This window comes from Apteryx mantelli, chromosome 15 (assembly GCF_036417845.1).
Source record: "Apteryx mantelli isolate bAptMan1 chromosome 15, bAptMan1.hap1, whole genome shotgun sequence".
NCBI lineage: Eukaryota > Metazoa > Chordata > Aves > Apterygiformes > Apterygidae > Apteryx > Apteryx mantelli.
The window spans coordinates 3,015,459-3,031,739 of NC_089992.1; the positions used below are offsets into that span (position 1 = coordinate 3,015,459).

A 16,281-nucleotide genomic window follows, 5' to 3' on the forward strand; every position below is an offset into this window, starting at 1 on the left:
AAACTCTTGCATGTTTAATCTCAGTATCGACAGGAGTGGGCTTAATGACTCAGCATTTATGGTTAGAGATCTTTTGAATCATAGCACATCACTCCAAACTATTTTTAGATTCACATTTTCAAGGAATTTGCTGCAATTTCCTACAGAGTTTGTTTAAAGGTTTTATTTACTGATTTTCACATAATTATATAACTAATAATCCAGTTAGAAGCTTCTCATTTAGATATCAATAAAAACAATTTATCATAAACAGCCAAACATGCATAAACAGAAGAAAAATGGCCACTGGAAAGAGATTTTTTTTTTTTTTAATTGGGCAAAAAAACAGCCCAGAGATTTTAGGCTTGTTTTTTCTTTTGTTTAAGGAGACATCGACCAGAAATCCTGATTTTATGTAACGGAACAATACAAACCAGAAATATAGGACTTTAAACAGCAATTCAATTTGGGAGTACAGACAGAAGTTCTGTTTCCGATGAAGGTTCTTTTTTAATAAATTAACATCAGATCCTATGAAAATATTGCATCCCAATAATATGACATCTTAACAAAAACTCCCTGAAAATTTCCTGCTTTCAGCTGCAACTATAAATTGCTGCAGGAATAAATATTTAACAACAAATACCTGTTTTGCTTATCCAAATTTAAATTTCCCAGGGAACAACGGCGCCAAGATGAAAATCTTCAGGAACAGAACCTCCTTTTACAGAGCCTACACCACATCCCATCAAAATCATCTTATTAAAATTCACTAATAATCAAGAAAACTCTTTCTATGTATCACTTCATAAATGCCCTGTTTCAATGCATGCTGAACAGGAAGATGCTTTCTGAATGCCCAGTAAGGCTCCTTGAGAAGATACAAGGTCGATTCTCAAAGCAGCACTGACAAACAAACTCCAGTCTCAGTGGGAAAATGGAATTACAAAACTCAACCATCAACTCGTTAATTAGAGAGCCTGCACTTCCAGGCAAGATGATAATCTTGGTTTGAGTGTGCTTAAGGCTTAATCAAAGCAAATAAAAAAGGATGTAAACATTCACAGCTCTTCCCTACTACATGCTCACTCTGAAGGTGTAAGCAGTGCTGCACTCCTCCTTCACTTGCAGCTTACCCAGGTTACACAGGACGCAGCTGAAGGAACTCGGCTCTCGGAGGCATTACCACTTCCCAGGTAGGGGAAAGGGAATGGGAACTCTGACGGAATGGCAAATTCTGTTCTCAGCCAGTTATTTTGAAGTTTTACAGTCCATGCATTAGATTACCATGGCAATGATGAGAAAACAAGGTTTATTCGCATGGCAAAAAGAAGGGGGGCAGGGGGAACAGAGCAAATTCCACAAAATCTTCGCCCTGGGCAAGTGTAATTTGGCAACGCTGCTCAGAACTCGGACAGTCTTGCATGGTAAATTTCTACATACTTATTCTATTGCAGTTGTTCCACCATAAATCCCTCTGTCCTAGAATAAAGCTAATTTCATTCCGGTGCAGACCATTTTCATGCTATGCTACAAAGAAAAATGCTCTTATTTCTGCCCTCTTGCAGCAATTTATTCCAGTACAATCATACTGAAACAATTATTCTAGAGTATCCACAATGAAAAATTTTGCTGTGTAGATAAGCACAGCTTAGAAGGACAGCCAAGTTCTTACAGGCTCTGTTGTAAAGATGAACTATTAAGAAAGAGACATAGTTTTAAAAACTAATTTCTGAAACCCAAAACAGAAAACAAATCAATCACAGGAACTTTTTCAAACGAGCCCAGTAAAACAAAGACAAAACCCAGCCTAACATCAAAGTAACATGTGGCTTTTTTGGAATACAGCTGAACTAGCTCTTCTTACCAATATGATTGCAAGATAAAAACTGGAGTGATGTTAAGTACCCCTTATTACCCTATGATAATAAAGGTACTTGGGCACTTCCCAAGTCAGAGCGCCTGCAGTTAGTCCTGCTGCTCATCAGGGGCATCTCTCATAGCAGGCTTGGACAACGGCAAGCCTTCTGCACGCACACACACACACACGATAGATAGTGCTCAATAAGAAATGCCGATTTGGGTATGTTGAACATTGGTATTTTTTGGAAGTGTGTGTATATATATTTATTTTAAATCTATAAAACCTCTCCAATTAGTAGAAACAGAATAGAGAACCCTGGTATTGTTTGGGCTACTTAGCAAGACTCCCTCTTTTCAAATATTTCTTTAGATTAGAAGCAGAGCAACTTCATCATTCATCCTCATTCACTAAAACTGAACTTTTTCATAGTTGTTTTAGCAGCTTTTAAACTGTGCTTATATCAACTTCATGCTACTCCAGAAAATATGGCCTACAAAATGTACTACATCAATAAAGCAGTTTTATTGGATGTGACTTCCACACAGAGACACATGCTATTCTGTATCACAGTTTTTAAAGAAGTCAGGACCAAGTTTACAAGAGCTCAGCATCCGTTACTGGGATCTTTCTTTCAAGAGCAGTCAAGACCACTTAGAGTGCAGGACAGAATTTGAAAAAACATCCAAATAACTTAGCAGCAACTTTTTTTTTTTTATTCACTTGGGAAAAAAAACTCTGAAAAACAAATATATCAAGCTTCTAAATAATATCATATTTTCAGTACTGAATTGCTCTTCTGATATACATGACCAGATTTTCAGAGGACTTTAGCAGGCAACACTTCTAGCTATAAATTCTACACCTGGACTTAACCCAAAAATGGAACCAAGTGCTAATTAAAAGCAACAACAAAAAAACCCTGACCTTAACAGGGGATTATATGGGTTTGTTTTTTTGTTTGTTTTTAATCTGGTCCAATAAGCCACAGCAACAAATGATGGGGAAAATCCTTATCTTCATTTACAAGTCTCAAGAAGGAACACTGAACTTGCCATCATTTTAGGAATTACTGAAGAGGGGAGGACTGTTCATTTAGAAAAATAAAGGAATTAGAGCCAAAGAAACAGGATGCAACATAATTTTTCTTGACCTGTTTTGAAGAAAACAATTATTCAGTTTTCCTCTGAAGCAGAAGAGGCTTTCTGGTTATGCACACATGACACAGAGATGCTTGAGCACATGACCCACAGCAGACAAATACGCCAGTGTGATGAAACAGAAACTGTCACACGGATGTTTCAGTAACACAAAAAACATCTCGCCTGCATAGCATTTATCACATCTGTGTCAGTCTTACGCACATCTGTATTAGACTTCTTTTACATTGTTTGTTTCAATCTCAGTAAGCGTGGCATTCATTAGATATAGCCATTTGCTTGCCTGAAAGCATAAGCATTGCTGGGGCTCCTTGTTCAAACACTAGTCAGAGGAGCCCAGAGGCTCCCAGAGAAGGAAAAGTATTGGCTTGAAACTCAGCACAAATTTCTCCATTTACCTAGAATGGGTCATGGCAACAAAAATTATCGTAATCCTCTATCGAAGGTCACACTTGCTTCTCTACAGGATGAAAAAAAAAATCTGTTTCTAGCTCCTATTAGTATCACAGAACTAACACTGATTTAAGAGCAAAAATCATCACAATGTTGTAAGTTCTAATTGCAAAACTTTCCTTACTTGCAGTAACATGCAGGACAACGACAGCAGAGAAAGTTTTCAGATCCTGCTTGAGTTTTTCAGGACTTTTTCTTTTTTCAATAACTGTAAAGCAAATGAACCTGAAGATTTTGAGAGAGACACTAACCCAACAAAGGCAGAATCACTATTCAGAATATAACCATAAAGTAATATCTCCAGTTTTTCATGACATTTGAATGACAGATGGGAGGACAGAATTAGGTTTTCTTTCCATTCCAGTCCTTTGCTTGAAGCATTAGATATTATAAATTTCAAATTTAAATAAATTAGAGGATTTGTGTCATGACAATAGTTTGTGGTAATTTAGTTTCAGAATTTCAAGGCAGGCAGGCCTTAGGTAGGCTTCAGTTTTGAAAACAAACTGCTGTAAAAATACTACCGCCTCCAACAGAAAACTGTGACAGTTACCTGGACCCTCACCATATAAAAGCACCGCAACTAAGCTGCAGTGCAAAGGACATACAGAAAGAGACAGGTAAATAATCAATAAATCATTGCATAAAAAGTTGTACAAATAAACAACACACAAATACACAAAAGGGAATATTTAAGTCAGTTCTACACCAGAACACTATGAAAAATGTTAAGGAAGCTTTTTTAGCTAAGAGATAGCATACTAGTATGCTAATGTCTGCCTGCAAAAGCAGCACTAGTAGTTACTTAATCTTATATAAAACTTTTATTCAAAGACAAAGATCCCTATTAAAATTCATCACCATTACCTTCTGCAGTCTTGGAGCTGTTTTTTCTCTGTTAAAAAGCTAAGGCTTTGCCAGAGCTCCATCAAAGCAGGAAATCAAACCATCTCAGAGCTTCACTCTTCCAAGCATTACTTTAAAGCAACAGGTTATCGTTTAATATACTGCTATCAATTTTCAAGCCAAGCACATACTAAACATACTGCACTAGGGAAAGAATCCAGCTTTTGTAATGTGATCATCTGAATGAAGCAGCAGGGAGGTCAGTACTGTTTTCCCCATTTGTTAAAGACACAGCATAATTTCACAGAACACATTCAATAAATACATTCTTAATTAGCTAGAAGAAATGGATTAATATGCTGTATAGCTGACACAGACAAAACCCATGTAAGAAGTGCTGTGTCTTAACTACTGGACTCAGGATATGATGATTGCAAAATCTCTTCTGGACCAACAGGGAGAGGAAAAACCCACCATTCCACATAAGCTTTTTGCCCCCCCATTTGTTTTTGGTTTTTTTTTCCTCTCCAAGCACAGCACCAATATATCAGGTGTTCTGGAATAAGAATTAGCTCTGCCTGCTCCTGAGCAAGCAGGCTCCCTCCTATGAATGCAACATTACCTCCTTCTCTTGGTACTCAAGCAAGTTCACTGACAGTGCAGTGCCCTTTTCCTGGTTTGACCCAGCATCTCCCATCCTGACAATGGCCCAAAGTGGATGCTTAGAAAAAGAACACTGGGGAATTAAAAAAAAAAAAGGGGGGGGGTAAGTCTACAGCAATCCCTCCAGTTACTGCTGGGCTACAAATTTTGTTCTGCGCTTCCCAGGGGCACTGCTGCACAGTCTACAAACTCCTGAAGAGACAACATGTGCTGCAGATACTATTACTTTCACCAGGTTACCAGGTCACTTTAAGCCTATCACTACATTCCCCCAAAGTTGTTAGAGGGAAGGGGGGAAAACAAACAAACAAACCCACACATACACTTTCTTTTTTTAAACACTGAGAAAATCCAAACCCCATTTATTACCACTGAAAACATGGGCATATCACAGGTGGAGGGAATACCGAGCAACCCTTTATTTCCTTGCATGGGTTTCTTATGCTCACAGGGGCAGGAGGGTTAACAGATTCTGCAGAGCACTCTCACACTCTAAACAAAGCTGGGCAGAAGGCAAGAAAAGACTTCTCAGTTCATGCTTTTGGGGGCAGCCACCCCAGCATGAAAGAAAGCCCCTGCTGAAACCAATGCATCCGGCATTTTAGAGCCTACTCGCTCTCTTTGAACTTGCAGAGAGAAAAGAAACTGCTGCCTTCATTTGCTAGCACATAACGCCACAATAAAAAACAGGAAAGAAGCCCCTACTCTTTATTCATACTAATAAGAATGCTCCAAATCCTTTTAAAAATGATAAAGTGTAAGAACTTTTTAAATTCACTTCAGTGATAGGCTAATCACACAGAACCTTAAAGTCTACATTCAAGCTATACTCAACCCTACAATCTACCTCAGGAAGAGAGAGATTTTTTTTTTGGTAGAGGAAATAAATATCTGATGAAGTCTTTAGCAGCAATTTGTCACAGTTGTTCAAAGTTATTACTATCAGTTTTGCAAGCTGAACAATTAGCATGAGTGAAAGCATGAAGAAGTACCTTCAGTTTCAGCTCCACTGTCATGAGGACACAGGCTTGGGGGCTGTTTTCCAGAACAGTGACAGTAATGCTTTCCCCAAGCCTACACAGCTGTCAATTTAAAGAAGAAAGTAGGCAGTTCACTACATTTCCATGAACAACCACAATCAGGGAGCTGCAATGAAGTATTAAGAACATCAAGATATTTTGCAGTTTTGAAAGACAGACTACTATTTTGCATGACTGTGCTAAAACTGGGCAGTTAAACAGTTTTTGTATAATTTAACTTTTCCTTTAACAAAGAACAGTTCACAGAATAACATGCAAGACAAAGTAATCACAGCAGTCTCCTAGCTCACAGCACAGGTGTCTCTATTTCCAGGCTAACACCAACACAGCCTAATGAAACCTGCAGTTAAAACAACACAAAAAGATCTGAACTCACTCTAGGTGCAAAGGATTCTTATTTGGGAAAAATGTTATTTTTGATTCACACTTATTTTCCACTCTTGCAACATGCTAGAAGTCTTTCATATAATCACTCTTGAAGGTAAGGATATGCCCAACATGCCTGCTCATTTCTAGCATGAACTCTGACATCTGATCACATCATTCCACTTTCAGGATGCAACAGATATGGTAGGACATATTTGGGGGTTTAATATCATCAGAAGAGAATTCCCAGAACAAGAATAAGAGGCAGACAATTTTGACTAAAATCTATTCCTTAATAAAAGAAGGTACGTAAAAAGAACATGTTAGAAAAGTATTGTTCTGCCTGAGAAAGTGTGTCCCGCCAGACTAATTCAATGTAAAAAACAAACAAACAAACCCACCCTACATTCTCATTTTTCAAAAGCCAAAAGACATATTTTAAACAAGAAAGGAAAATATGCCATATGACTTCAAGTCATCTGGTCTTTTTACTGTTGAGATTCCAACCACTGGCACAACTTAACTCCAAAAACTCCTCATAGGCTGACCTGTTAAATTGGGAATCCTTGCCTTAAGCTCTCCCCCTCTTTTGCTTTAGCCTAACCACTATCCCATTAAACATTTCAAGCTTTCTATTTTTTTTTTCCTAAATAAGGAGTGTGCCAAATAGCACGTTTGATTTGAACAAATAGCAGCGCTCACCAAAGAAAGCAAAGCCACAGACCTGAGTGGTGGTGCAAAGGGACAGATTCATGTCCCGGGTGTCTCTTCCTACCAGATCTTTTTGCAGCTGTTCCAGCCGCCACTTGGCCTTGCAGCCTTTTCCTCGATGGCAGCAGCAGCCGCCGGCAGGGCTCAGGCAACCCTTCTGCTTTTCAGTCGTGTGTAGTGCTGTGGCCAAGCTATGCAACTGGTCTCGCTCAATTAAAAGGCCTCTGCGGGACCCACTGCAGTGTGGGATTCAAGTTTGCTACAAACAAGTTTTGCTACCTCAAATGATATCATACACTGGAAATCCAAGTTCTGAACTTCCTTCTCACAAATGCACGCAGCTCTCACTGATTTCTCTCCCAGCCACCACTGCCTCCACACAATCCGCCAAAAGAACCACAGAGCAGTTAACGCTTGCTTACGAACAGAAAGAGAAACTTATTTATCAGGTATTTCAAGCTTAACACAGAGGATAAATAGAGCTTACAAAATTCTGATCATCAACCTAGCTATGCGTGCTTAGAAAAGTCCTACTTTTCCACTGCTTTTAGTCTCTGAACTCAGAGTTAAAATTTAACAAAAACAAGGGATAAGCACAATAGCAATGCTAAGAATATCTTCACAACTCCCTTATGTGGTAGATACACAACCTTAACAAAGATGCTACAGGAAAGGAAAAAAAAGATGAAATTACAGTATCGTTTACAAGACCTGTGACAACGCCAAGATGAGAATTCAGAAATCTTCTATGCAAGAAAGCTAAGCAAGGTGGACAGGAGCAGAAACTGCGAAAAATTGCAATTAACATGATAGGAAAAGAAAATTGTCAGAATATCCAGATAGGAAAAAAAAGCCATAGTTGGGATTCAGAGAAAATGGATGGAAGATTTTTGCCTGTACTGCAACTACAGGGAATGCAAAACACAGAACAATTACTAATACAGCCATTTAGTAAAGGAAGTTATTGCTCTGATTTTTTATATATATATATATATATATATATATACACACACACATATAAGAGATATAGACTATTCCTATAATTACAGAAATATTTATATATACATTCCCTGACTAGATAGAATACCTCTATAAATAGGAATGTAATGCCGCCAAAAATGCATCCTGTGATTGTTAGATTTGCTGCATTAAATCTGCTGACTCATCTTCCCACTACCCTGAAAAAAGTTCTAAAAACTACAGACCAATGCTGCGCTGTAAAAAACACAGAGAAGGACGAGGTGCCATGAAGTTGCAATGGTTTGCTCTAAAAACCCATAAGTAGATTTAAAAGTGACACTTGTTTATATGAAGAATCACACAAAGGTGGTACTGCTGTAACATTCCTGCTTCTAGCTCTCAGATTGCAAACTAAATAATCTGCTTTGATTCACAGTTGTTTGACACGCATCGCCCAGTCACAGACACGGCCGAATGCCTCCTCCCGCCAGGGTGCCTGCGAGCCAAAGGAATCCAGGCCAAAGCCCATGTACTCTGCCATCAGGAGATAGAAGTTGGGCTGGAATTTGCTCTTCTTGTTTAGACATGCCTTGGGTTAACAATGACTTCTCATTTTAACAGATGTTTGCAAAGAGATACCAAGCAATGAATTAGTCTTTCCTTCAAAACAGTTGTTCAACTCCTGCTGGCAATAACTGGCAGAAAGGCTTGCACACACGTTCCAAAATATAAGCAAGATTTTGTCCGAGTTAATGCTACTGACCACGTACCAAATCAGAAATCATTTGATTGCTAATTTCTAGTGACACATCAGTAAAGGGTCCTCAGGAAAAAAGTCTCCCACCGCTTTCTTTCAAATAAAAACCTCTGAAGGAAAGAAGCCCTCCCCCAAAATTCAGCAAGCTAGAACCCGTTATTGCCAACCTGTTGTTGTAAGGTTTACAGTGCAATCTGTAAACCTTATAAAACCCAGCAATCCCCAGGGCAGTATATATACCTTCAAGAAGATGTAAAAAGGGTAACATGGGGTAGGGTGGGAGGGAAGTTTTTTTACTGAAAAGATGTAGAACTTAATATTTTAAAGGGAACATCTAGGTTTACCATACCTAAGAGGACAAAATTCCTTCTCCAGTTCATTTCAGGTTTATCCTGTGTACACTGACATATTTAGTCAATATGTCCTCAAACAGCTAGCTGATGTACTTCCTGTCTCATGTGCTATCAAAACCCCCATCATTTTTCATTGCCTTCTTGGTTAAAAAAAAAAAAAAGTCAGTGCTCAAGCAGAGACCCTGTGCCCAGATTATTCAAAGGCCTAATATGGCTTATCAGTAACAACAGTAGTAGCACTGCTATTATGCTGAACAAATAACTGGCATCCATATTGGGTTTACATAGTACCTGTCAATCTTAATCTCTCTTTTAAAAATAAAAAAATTTAAAAAAGGAGAAAGATCCAAAAGCAACAACTTGCTTTAGCTCTGAGACCTTCCAGTGTCACCTGGTAGTCAATTTGTTCCTCTTGAGACAGGGATCTGAAATTATTCAGTTAAAAGATGTGCTACTCCAAAATTGTAATTACTGAATTTCAGCATATCTCAACAGTATCTCTCAGGCTCTGGGCACACAGTCACTTTAATCTTGCAAAAAGCTGGGCTGTTGCCAAAAGAGATGGTGCTGCCTCATCCTGCTCCCAGTCATTCATTCCTAAGTAGCCCCGTTCAAAGACAGATGCATTTAAAAACTAACTTAAAATTCTGCAAGTTTCTGGCTGTATTGGTTCCCTGATTAAGTTTACCATGAAGCTACATCAATGCTGGTGTAAGCACAGGAGGAGATACTGCATGGCCCCTCTGAGAACTACTCCGGACTTCTTTGGTGGGTTAGTTTGCAGTCATGTCATCAAGCCAATGCGACTCCCTGCAAGAGCGGGTACAAAAAAGGGAAGCACAGGAGCACATGGCCAACGCAAGGAGAGGCCAGGACTTCTTCAGAGGGAGCAGGATCTTGCGTGTGTTTAATTGTGAAAACACATCTTCAGAATTTTATCTGCAGAATCAATCAGTGTTGCAAAGGATAGAAAATTAAAGACGGCTGGATACACATTAACAGCCTTCACTTTGCTTACATTTTATCTCACTGCAATGCAACAAGACTCCAGTTTAACTTTCCTAAATTGATTTATTTCTCAAACAAGGACAACATCATAAAAATTAAAATATATTTTCCATTATTGTTATTATGCTTAAATATAAGTTTAAGTGCATAATGAGATTTGGTATTTACTAGTACCTCAGTATTAAGTGTCTTAAAATCTGTCTAACATTCATACTGGATAGACAGCTTTTAGTTTACAATTAAGAACAAACAGCATAGGTCAATTTGCTACTTGCATTAATTTCTGTGTTAGTTGTGTATGCTTACTTAGTTACGCATTTTTTAGCACATGCATCCAGACACAATATAAAAAGTTAGTTATGCAGGCTCTTACTTTCTATTATTTTAACAGATCATTTGTGTTCTATTAGAAATATTATTTTAATAATAATAAAGAAGCTGAAATGAAAGACAATGTCAGACCTGTGCAGATTTAACAAGAATGCTATGAAGTGAGAATCTTTTAATCTAAAACTGAAGGATTTAGTGAATAACAGAAGGCTTACAGTTTTCTTGGAATTATCTGGCATTTATGATGCCCAGCCTAAAACGCATTCCCTCGTACCATACATATTTGTAAGCCTGGTTAATCCTTCATTAGCAGGGCATGGGGAGGAGGGGAAAAACAAAATAAAGTTCTGAATTTTTTTCTTTAAAAGAGAAGTATTCACAAATTTGCAGTACTTCCATGTACACATTCAATGCAATTGCTATCTGGCCAGCTCCGTCATAAAATTCCTGACGCTAATCTTTCAGCACACTACACACGCAGAGTTCCTTTGAAGTCAAAGGAGTTCCATACGGTGGCTGCCTCTAATCAGAAATTTTTGTTATATAAAACAAACAAACAAAAAAAAAAAAAACAAGAGAAGCAACCCAGCAAGCATTAAGGGGAACAGCTTGGCGAAAGCCTTCCTCCTGCTTTGTCTCAACTGACATCCGAAAAGACTGACCAAAAGATTACTCTATGTAGGACAATTCCTCTTGGAACAAGGTCTGCCAGGAAACAGCCCACTGATTTTGCTGCTGTCCTCAGGCCACTCCGTTTTGCAATGCAAACCTAAAGACTACTAAAAAACAGGTGATGGGAGACAATCTGCCTTTCTACTCCTACAAAGCCCAAAGTGAAGTTTCCTTGAGGAAGATGCTGAAAAAAGGAAAATTGAGAAATGCATAGCAAATAAGCAACTATTTATTTTGCAAATTGAATTTTAAACCAGTTCCGCATAATTTCCTAATTTCTTCTTTGACTATCAAATACAGGTAATTCTGCTCAGAAATCATGCCAGCTATTCAGTTGCTTCCTCAATACCATTTAAACAGAATAAACAGCAAGAAACATCAAGAAAAGCTGATGCATGTTAAGAACAGCAGTATTAATTTATGGCTGGATTTTGTCAGTCAATTTCTAATAAACTTCTCTTTGGTTTGAATGGCTTTAAGGACTAGATATACTATGTTTAAGAGAGAAAAAAAAATACCATTCATCATGGGTGTAAGCACCATCAATGACAGCACTATCCCCAATAAGCCGTTTTGCTCACAGTTGTCTTTGCACTTTCCTCCAGGACATTTCCTTTGGAGGAACACAGTTCATAAGGAGGTAAAAACTTGCAGACAGTATTTTCTCAAATCCTTCTCAAAAAACTACTTCTTTATAGCACATTTTAAAGGAAGATAACAATCCCATTTTCTATTCACATCTCTCATATTTTATTCCATGTTTGACTTTTCTTTTACATTTTTATCTAATTAAACACCAAACAGCAGAAGTGTTCTTTCATACCATCGTTAGCTTTGCTCATCATGAATCTTTCGATTGTGCTCACTCTACCTTATATTATACCATGCTGTGTCATGCCTGAAGTTTGCTTGGTGTTATCTGGAGCACAGATTATCTCTTAGACTTGATTTGGGAGATACCAGATATAATTTGGCAGTTGGTAATAAAATGTGTATACAGTTTGTACAGTCTGGAATTCTTTAGACAGATAGAAAGATAACTTGAGATTTCAATCCCAACCACTTCTTCAATGTGAATGTTTACACGACATCAAAAAAAAGTCAATGATAAAGTTTCAGAGCAGTTATGCTAATAAGCGGACACACTGAAATACAACTGACAAATAGGCAATGCAAACAGAAGTATCACTTCTGTAACTAAGTTTTAAGCAGTGACAAACATTAAAACACATTCGTAATACAGCACTAATCTCTCAGGTTATGTTTTCATTGGAAACAAAACTTACATAAGATATTCACCTCAATATAAAATCCTAGTTGAGACAAAACAGTGGAGGCTCTATTTCAGCATGGTTTGTAGGCAACACCTCATCTGGGGTTTACTAGACTCTTACAACAAGCTAAAAACAAGTGGCACCTTGTCTTCACTGACATTTTATATCAAAATAACTCCCCCACTATAAAGCATGACCCTCCTTTTTGCTTTCTTTTTTTGGTAAAGATACAATTAAGGAATGACATAAAGTAACTTTCTTTTCACGAACAAGTAATTTACTGTAATACAGAAAGTGGTATTATCTTCAGATTTACCATCTTGTTTCTTTGAAGAGCTGCTACTTAGTGTACTCAGTCTAGCTTGGACTTAGAAAAGAACCTAGAAGTTGGGTAACAACTGTCAGATATTCAACATTACAGATGACAGACACAGAAGTTTGAGAGGAAGAGAATGTTCAGAGTCTGTTCTTGTTTCTTTTGGCTGGCGAGACAACTATCCCAATACGTCCAATCAGAAGAGAAGAAATACTGCTCTCAGTCAATTTAATGTTCTTTTATTTCTGCTGTTTTCTCTGTGCTTTCTTGGCAGAATTGTTGCATAGGTACACCTACGCAGCTCCAACAGCATCAGAAAAATTAAACCTGCACCTGGCCAGTATCATCTTTCTTTAATCCTGATGAAGTAAAGCAACAAGGAGCTGACTAACAGCAGCACAGATTCAACTCTGCCTGTGCAACTGCTTCTCAGGAGGAAACGTCAAAAACAGAAGTGAAATTCACAGCACAGAATGACCTTGTATTAAATTGTCTCTAGTGTCCAACATGGTAGCAAGGGACTTCGAGGGCCCCAAAGAGACAAAACATCCTGCATGAATGATTAAAATAATCACTACAAATAAGCTACAAATAAAAAAGACTGCTATCAGAGAAAAACATTCAGAAATTTTGGTCAAAATATTCACTATATGCATATTTAAATTGCAAGTACCCTAATTCACCTTTATTCTGCCCTGCCAGAGTGGTAAAAAGAATAATGTGAGTGAGGATCAGGCCTCCAACACATACTTTTTAAAGCTGTACACCTCACATGATATGTTTTTTCTCTTGCTCTAGTCAGAATGTTCCCAACACCAAATAAGGTGGAAGACAGAGGACAAAACAGGAATGGAAAACAGGACATCCTGGATCATCTGGTCCCTTCTTTTATTTCCTTCCTTTCCCCCTCCGCTCTGCCTGGAAGTCACAGGCAATGTATCATATGTCCCCATCCATAAAAGTATCAAGCTTCATTATTTTAAAACTAGCAATGGTACTTGCTCCCCCCAAATCCCTTCAAAATATGTTACGGAACCTTCCGATTCTGATGGCTAGAAAGTTTCCGCTTTCCAATGTAAAATTACTGATGGCCCTTTGATTTTGTGTCAACACTGCCTTTGTGCCCAAACAATTCTTTTCATTCTATGATGTTCAGGCTCCTTCATTCATTTACAGGCATCAATCACATCACCTCTCACTCAGTTTTCATTTTACTTAGCTAAATAATTTGAGCTCTTTTCATTCCTTCTCCAGAGGTTTTCTCTCCCTGAAAAAGAACATGGAAGCAGCCAAGACAATTTGCTAAGTGACAGGTTTGTATATGGTGCAAGCAAAGGAGTAACTGGAGACCCACAGAGCCAAAATTCCATCAAACCAGGAACTAAACTTTAAAAATAATAATAATAATAATAATAATATTGTAGTCTGCGGATGCCTAACATACTTCAAACACTTGAAAATGTATACACATATAAAAATGGACATACACCCCTAGCACTGATTTCAAGCACTGACCAACAGGAAATCCAGAGTAGGAGAGAGAAAGAAAGAAAGAAAGAAAGGAGAGAGAATCAAGCTTATAGATGAAGGCAAGCAGCCACTGTGTTCAATTTCATTACAAGACCATTTCCAAATTCTTACTCAACTATTCTTTGTGATTTAGTGTTTCACAATAAGGATTTCATATTTGTGGGATGAACAGATATTTTCATAATTAATTCTGGCTATTTATGGGGAAACAAGTTGCTGGATTTGCTTTTTCATTAAGCTGTTTTTTTTGTTGTTTGTTTGTTTTAAATAACATCTAGCACCTAACCCTGTCAAAAGCCAGGTATGAGGTCTAATATATGACAAAGAGCAAAAGTCTAGGAGATACATGTGCCAAATAAATTAACATACAAAGCAGAAAATGAAACAAGATAGTTATTTGGTGTAAATAAGATTTAATAATCACAGGAGATTCCATAAGTTTCCAACAAGTAAGAGAGTATCAGACATGTATAAGAGATTCAAAGTTAATGACATTTCTTGAATAGAGAAATACTGAAGAAATACTATGCCTAATATATTGGATGGTTGGTGATTAATTTTAGGTACCGGAATAAACAAGTATTACAGATTTATTCTATAGAATTAGGCTAATAATATGCACTAGGGATCCATGAAAACTAAATCAAGGAGTCTGCGACTACCCTGAAGAAAGCCAACTGGAACGTGCTATATAAGCAAATAGAAAAATAACATTTTTTCCCTATCGTCCAGAGACCACGTAATATTTAGGTCAGAATCCTTAGATATAATCAGCAATCCCTGTCTAAAGATAATTTTTAAAGAGCTCACCTTTCATTTAATCATCAAAATAGTTTGCTAGAAATGTCACAGCTGGAGCTGCTAGATACTGAATATTTTCGGAGATATGATATTGAAGTGGTTAAATGAGAACTGAGCTTATCTGAAAAATCTGACAGTAACGATTAGCGTGGAACACTAGAGTCTGAGACTTGCACATCTCAGCACAGCTCTGTTCACGACAGAGCGATACACAAGCACCTCAGAGCTCAGCTGATGTATCTAAGAAGGAAAATGAGTGAACTGACCATCCTGGGACAGGAATCTCTTCCCCCAGTATGCACCTGTTTTTCAAACCTCAGTTTATAGTGCTAGTCTGCGACCTCAGTCTACAAATTAAGTGAACACAGACCTGTTAACCTCTAGCAAGCTCCTTTTCTAACACTTCATCATCCTATGGTGCTGATAAAACAACTTGTAAAACAACCCGCCTTGCTCACCCAGATCCATATACTCAACATGAAGCTCAGTGAGAAGCTTACTTCATACATAATACGCAATGATTCAATATTCAGTTCCCCCCCACCAAGTATACCAATGATTAGCTCAGACCTACCTTCCTAACACTCACTAAGTGCAATATTTTTATTATAAGCTCAAAAGCAGTTCCTACAAATGTATTCATTGAAGTACCTAGTATCACAGGTTAATTACCAAAAACCAAAGTTTACTGACATTAGTGTTATTTTGTTTTAAAGCAAAAGACAACAACAACAAAAAAGCTTTTCTACAACTTAAGTGATTTTCAGTATAACTTCTCCCTACACACACACATTTACAAAATGTGCTCTTGGAAGGGTAAAATTTGCCATTTGCTAACTATTATAACAATATAACCTAAAAATTTCCATTTAACGGTTATCATTAACTTGGATATCACATTCCTATTTTATAGATATAGTCTTATACCCAATTCCTATGGCCACTTGAAAATTCTAACCTTACTGTAATCACAGAAGTTTACAGAGACGCCTACAAGAAGAAAGTTATACAAGTTTTCTTTCCCTTTTCCAGCTCAATCACCCGACACGTCCGACAGAAGTTTGTTTACGGCCGAGGACACTCGGCTTGTTTGGCCAAGCGGACTCCGGGCCGCTACAGGGGAGGGGGCGCAGACCCCGGTGAGGAACCAGTCGCGTTTCCCCGGAAAGCAGGCCGCGTCGGGGGCGAGGGCGCCGGCAGC

General features: G+C 38.0%; 1 protein-coding gene across 7 annotated transcripts in view; it reads right to left on the reverse strand.

Moving 5' to 3' along the window:
• Positions 1-16,281, reverse strand: part of MAP2K1 (mitogen-activated protein kinase kinase 1) — a 42,274-nt gene that overhangs the window by 25,014 nt on the left and 979 nt on the right. The window lies entirely within an intron of this gene.